The 6836-nt window shown below is 43.4% G+C and overlaps 1 pseudogene; it reads right to left on the minus strand.

Annotated features, from left to right (window-relative positions):
* The window catches only part of LOC103735640, a 14501-nt pseudogene extending 9718 nt beyond the window's left edge, over window positions 1–4783 (minus strand).
* Between the last annotated feature and the right edge of the window lie 2053 nt (window positions 4784–6836).

Genomic DNA, 6836 nt, shown 5'->3' on the forward strand with positions numbered 1-6836 from the left:
TTCTCTATCCAAAAAATGAATGCAAAGAAATACTATTAGGCTGTCTGGTTATGTATTTTTTATGAGGCCATACAAGACGCTGCCTGACCCCTTGCCGCTCATGTTATAAGCACCCTGAAGATGCTTTTCATTTCGGTTTTGCTTTTCAGCCTGGGTGACCTCTATTAAATAAAAAAAGGGGGGTAGGGAGGGGCTGTGGGGGGAGGCCTAATATGTGACCCCAGGGACTGGTTGCTTCAAGGATTACATTTAATTCATATGATAATATTGAAATATAACGTTTCTGGGTCTAATGTTTTGGTTATTTTCTCTTTCTCTTTATTCCAGCGACTCGGTGATGAGTCTTGTCATAGATATTTTCCATCAGTTTGGGGGAGAGAGTTACAGCTCATGCACTAATGCACTAGGGTCAGATTCTTAAAATTACCGTGTTCCCTGCTTTTCAAATTCAGGTCATGAATACAAAACATGTTTTATTTTCCTAGTTTCTGTGAAAGACACAGAGAAATTAATTTCTTTCTAATATATGTCTACCAAGAGTTCTGGGACAGATAAAGAAAGCAATTTGTATTTGAGTATTTCCGTAACCCACCCTCAGTAACTGACCCCTAGTTCTTTATTAGCGGAAGGACTAACATCTTTTGGACTCCCTCTCTTCCTTCTTTCCTTCCTTCTTTTCTCCTTTCCTTCTCTGCCATTTCAGTTGTGGATACAAAATGCTATCCTCTCGTATGTGGCCTGTGGGGTCATTGCGATAATAGCCTGTATTTGGGTTCTCATGTCTTCTACATACACATGCTGTAACACCCACATTTACATTGCTCTGAAGATTATCCTGCTTTTCATAACGCCCATATTAGTTACTGAATGTCCACCTGCATAAATTGCAGCAGACTTACACCTTCACCATAAAAAACATATTTTCCTCCTGCTACAGCTTAACGTTGTTAGTAGTATTTAAGTTGATGATTGATGTGGCAAATTCATTTGCAAATCTGCCTCTCGGGCCAGTTTTCAGAATCATATTCCTGGTAAAGTTTCCTTGGACATTTAATGTCTCTAAAAATTTTTTTTTTTAGTTTGGTCTTTTGTGGTTGAAATGAACAGGTTGAGAGACAGAACTCCACCGCCCACTATGTACTGTGTTTTGAAAATGTTTTTATTCCTTTCACTTAATAGACCAGCACTTAATTTCTTGGAATCAGCTGTTGTTCATCAGTGCTGTGTATGGTTTGTCTTCGAAGGCAGGTTCCTTGGGGGGATGGTAACATTTCACCAGAGCTAATAAAGTCAATTAGGGTAATATTATACAGTGGGCCGCTGGAAAATCAGGTGCATCTGCATCTGTCCTATGTTTCCAATTCATACCAACCTTATATTTCCTAAGGAATATGTAGAGATTTATGATTATTATTAGTTTGGAGACATATTTCATTGCAACCTCTCTTTCCCGTTTTTCCTCTCAGTTCCTTTTAGTTATTATAAGGAAAGAAAAAAGCCTCAGAAAAATCTGTGGACATGTTCACACGTTTTCATTACTGGAAAAGTACTGCTGAAAACGGATCAACGCTGGGAAATTCATGGCGGTGGCTGCAACCCTACCTCAAGCCAGTCTGTTATTATTGCCCAGGTACTGCCACAATGTGATTCAGCAAATAAAGCCCCTGGCTGCCTGCCCCCCTCTGCAATCAGCGGAGTCAAGTGGGTCTGCAACCGGGCCTCTAGAAAGGACTTCTAATTGTCACACATGTGTTCGCCTCACAATCTGAATATTCCTGGCATCCGGGCGACTGGTGGAAAATGTACAGATGTGTCTGTGTATACATGGAGGCCCTATATTTTTGCCTTTGTCAGTCACTGTGTGTGAGAGGGATGTTTTAAAGCACAGAGCCCAGGTTCTCCTTTGTAAGGCATTAAGCTATGACCCTCCTCCTCTCTTCCCGCCCCCAGTAGCCCTGGACTTCAAGATGCCTCCTTGACTGGAGCTTAACATGGAGTTGTCTTTTTTCATTTTTTTTTTTAAAACCCAGTCACAACACAGAGAAAGGAGGAGGAAGAGGAAGAGAGAGAGAGAGAGAGAGAGAGAGAGAGAGAGAGAGAGAGAGAGAGAGAGGGAGTTTGCGTCCCTGAAGGATGGGTCTCAAAAATTGTAAAGAACTACAGGGAATTCCTTTTGAGAGCTACAGGAAGCAGACTAGCTGAGGTAAGGTAGATGTGGAAGTCTTTTTCTTCTCTTTTCTTCCCTCTCTCTTGCTGGTGTTGCGTCCTTCACCCTCCCTCCTCCTATGGCCCCCTTCCCTGTGCCTCATGTGTTCTCTGTCTGCCCTGCTCACTAGCTGCCTCTCTATGGATCTGGGAGGGTGGCTGGAGGGTGGGGTGGGGGGGAACCACCTAACTTCTTCCCTGCTTAAGCAATCTGAGACCGGAACTCATGTGAATATGCAAATAAGACTGCCTGGCCGCGTTGCCGACACGTGTACGTGTTGTATCTTTCTCCCACCTCCCTGTCTCTGCGTCTGATCTTCAACAGATTGCTGTTGTTTCCTCTGATCGCCAGCACAGCGTGCTGGAAAGAGAGATGGGGGTGGGGGGGGTGGGGGGAGGTGGGGATTGGAGGGAGTGTGTGTGGGGCTGGGAGGCAGGAAATCATGACAAGATTGCTGTGACTTTTTTATATTAATGTGCGGCTTTTTTTCTAGCTCATTTGCATGTCAAAGTGGCGGAGGTGTGAGGGCAGAGATTAGTATGGAACTGACATAATGATGTAATGAATTAAATGTGATCACTTCTCCGGAGCTGGGGGTGAGGTGGTGGTGGTGGGGGCAGTGAGGTGGGGAGGGGGGAGCCAGAGTCAGACAAGCCCAAGTGAGCCAGGGAGACGGAAACGCTGCTTCTGATCTGCACGGCCTTTGATTGATGTCACCAGCTCACAGAATGCATCTTTTTATTGTGATGATGGTGATGGTGCTGGTGCTGATGCTGATTGAGATGATTACACTTATCGTTAGTGTGAAATTTGAATTTTAAGTGGTCAGTGCCAGAGCCCCCAGCGCATGCGATTATTTGGTCCATCAGTGCAAACCCTTCACTGTCAAAATTTAACACCGTGCTGGCGACCGCTTTTATTTAAAAAGGACGTTACAGCCTCCAGGAAAGACAAGATGACTAATTTGTGACACTACACAGTGGACTGGAGTACAAGGGCTTTTCATCTGGCTTCAGTTCTGGTTTTGAGTATGCAAAGAAATGGGGGGGGGGACAGGAGATTAAAAACATTAGAGAGAGAGAGAGAGAGAGAGAGAGAGAGAGAGAGAGAGAGTCTTTGACTGTATCGGTGGGGTGGCAAAGGTTTGCACCATCGACAATAAAGAAAACGCAATTTCATCTTTGGTATTCAGCGTTATCGCCCTTTAATAACAAAACCAAACCAGACTGATTGTGAACAAAGACCGGCTGCGGGTTTGAAAAGCAGCAAAGAATGTGACATTTCCCCTCCTTCTTTTGACTGTTTTATATGAAGCACCTGAAAATGTATACACAGTAGTGACAAAAGAAGGAAAAGGAGAGAGGCCTTTTTTCCCCTTTTAAAACACTTGTGTAATTAAAAAGAAGAAGAAAAAAAATGTAAATACCAACTCCAAAAGGTTTTCTGACTTTAGAGATTTATTTTGGTCAAATTCATCCTGTCTGCCAGTAAGTTTTCTTCTAATCCTTCTGGTTTCCTGCTTCTTGGACTTCCTACAGTGTAGACAAATCAGTATAGAAACTTGGGACTAATTGTTCTGGGTGCAATAGCTCTGATGTACAAATGAGCACTTAAGGACCCACAGACGTCACTAACATTAATTTATTGAAAAAGAAAATCCAAAGCAACTCCATTAGTTTTTTTTTTTTTTTTTCTCTCTCTCTCCCTGTTATTGTTAAGGACTTTAAATGGATTTCCTAATTGGATAATTTTATTCACAAAGAATAATACACAGATGGAAATCAAGCCTGGACTCTGGGGTGGGGGTTGGAGTTGGCTGGCAGAAGGAAAGCGAAGCCTCAGTGTGAACCAGCAGCGTCAAGTTCACGCAAACCTGCTCAGAGGCTGTGCTAAGGGCAGAGGGTGTGGAGAACCACATGTGTGAGAACCGGCTGACCCCGGTGGGGCTGTGGGAGGCAGAAGGGTGTCTTAAACAAGTTCAAATAACACAGCGGACGATGGCATCTGCCTGCTTTTTGTCCTGTTTAAAGTAAAGCCCCTCATTACTGCTTTGCTTTGATCATAGTTACTACAAATCTGTCCCAACCTCACTTTTCCTTAAGATGGGAGCATCCTGGGTTCCTCTTCCCTCAGTCACTGTCATCAGCTCTTCTGTCCTTTCTGTCCCTTAAATCTGTCTTCTTGGAGCTGAGCTGGATTTCCATCATCTCTCTTCCCTTGCATAGATGAAAGTAGGTATGCTCACTAAATAAACTGGGTCCCAGTGAATGCTGTGCACAGTCACTATCGATAGAAAAGCGTGTTGTGTCCCACTCTTAAACCCTTACCTGCCTTGACAGTCAGAGCAAAGTTCTGGAGTGCCGGTCCTACTGTGTTGACCAACACCTGTATCCTTATTCTCCATTCGTTCCCCAGGTAGCCCCCGGCCTCCCCGGCATCCTGCTTTCTCTCTGCCTTAGCCAATAAAGAAGAAAGGCAGCGATGAGGATTGTTACTATTGATCTGCCCAAGGGGATCATTAGGCATCCGTATCAATCTACAAATCAGTAGGCCTGTGTTACTAGCTTGGGCCGTCATTGCCAATTTGTTCCTATTAGATGGCCGAGCCTGGAGGTGTGTGATGAGCAGATTGGTCTTTATCTCAGCGCTGGGGAGTTTACAGGCTTGCTGCCAGACACCAGAGTTCACTAGAGTTTTATTTCGGGGGGAGTGGGGACGATAGAGAGTGTGTGAGAGAGACAGGGATCTTTGTGGGTTTTCTTTCTCTGCCTGAAAGCTGTCTGCACTTTGATTAGACCACCAAGGTGGACCCACTCTGTTTTCCTTGAGTCATCTCTAGTAGGAACTGGCCCCCACATCATCCCCTCCAGCCCCAACAGCTCCCCAGAAAGCTGCTTACAGAAATACCTTCTTTCAGAGACATCCCCTCTATTGTCCTGTTCAGTCCTGTTCAGGGTCTGCATCTGAACAATTGAAATGTAAACATTATTTTTCCCTCTTCTTAAGACTTCCACCTCCTTTGCTACCAGTGGTGTATTTACTGTTGGGCAGGTGACATTTTTCGCTGATATTTTCTCTGTAGTTCAATTAGATAAAGTAAAAGTTAAAGCTGCAAGTAATTTTGTTTGGGGAAATCGTATTTACCTTTTCTCTTTGAACTGAAATCTGGAAGGAAGCGTGTCCCAGCTGCATTCTTTATTACTGTTTTTTTTTTTTTTTTTTAAATCTTTAAAGATCATCTTTGTTTCTTGTCTTGGGCTCTGAAAGAGCAACAACTATGGCAAAGAGCCTCGTTCTCTCTCGTGGAAGTAGATCGTGAAAAATAAAAATGATGTTTCCACGGGGGAAGGGGAGGGAAAAGGATAATGAATGAATAAGCACGATTTACACCGTGACCGCTGCGAGCGTGACATTTCCTCTTCATTATTTTGTGAAAACCTCAATTTTAAACCTGGTTTTATTCATTCCTGACATGAGCATTATTCAGTATAAATATCTGTCCATTGCCAGGCCTCGGTGAAACGCCTGCTTTATAGCTTGTGCTGGGGAGGGGAAGAAGAGAGTCAGGGAAGGTGGGATGGTGCAGAGATGGAGGGGAGGGACCAGCCTGCATCCACTTCCTGGGAGCTGTTTTTAATCCTGATGTAGAGTTTGTTCTTTGCGAATAAGTGGAACACTTAACACATATCTATGCTTGAAACTGCCTCCTTACTCTAGAGAGGAAAAAAAAAAAAGTTCTGGTTTTATTTTGAATAATCTTTCAAATTTCAGTTGTTGCAGATGAGACAGAACTTTGTTTTTTTAGTAACGACTGATTTCCAAGTGCTTCTGGCTTGTTTTCAGTGACTCGACATATTTCAGTCCACTATATCAAAAACAAAAAGTCTCACCTGATACTTTAGAAGACCCTGAACTTAGCGTTAGCTGCTGTTGGCATTTTCTCACCTGCATCTGTTTGTCTGTTGTTTTCCTGTCCTCCCCCCTCCTCATCCTCTGGTTCCCCCCTGGCCCTTCTCCCTTGCACCCACTCGAAAGAGAAGCACTCATCTGACAAGAGCCTTCATTTTGTTATTATTGTTGACTAGCTAACAGAACTTCATAGAAATACATCTGTGCGGAGTTGATGATTTTGGAAGTTAAACCATTTTAATTTACAATAGACCAGACCTCCCGTCTGCTTTCATCTTTACAGAGCACTCATAGAAATCAATTTGGAGTGGACTCAGACGAATGTTGTGAGGATTTGTCTTGCAAATATTTATAAAGCTTTTTCTTTAGAACAGAGTCTCTTTTAGGATGGTCACCGTGCTATGAAGAACAGAGTTCACTTTGAGGAAGATGCTGCTAGAAGCTGTTGTTTGTTTTCTCGTGAGAGCTGAGAGTTCAAATTGGGTTTGCCAGTGACACGCTGTCAAAGCCAGATATATCTGTGAATAAACTGGTGATTTAATAATCCTAAGGATCCTCTTGCTCCCAGTTTTTGAATCAATGAGAACTTTACAATGAACGAACTGAACAGCCCAGTGAAACAAACAACCCAGGTGCGTGCACATTCTGATGTTTGACTGAAGGACAGCAAGCAGACCTTTCTGCATGTCTCTATAGCAGCAAAGGGAAACCCATCATTTTC

Source organism: Nannospalax galili, unplaced genomic scaffold (assembly GCF_000622305.1).
Source record: "Nannospalax galili isolate Female #2095 unplaced genomic scaffold, S.galili_v1.0 scaffold56, whole genome shotgun sequence".
Lineage (NCBI taxonomy): Eukaryota > Metazoa > Chordata > Mammalia > Rodentia > Spalacidae > Nannospalax > Nannospalax galili.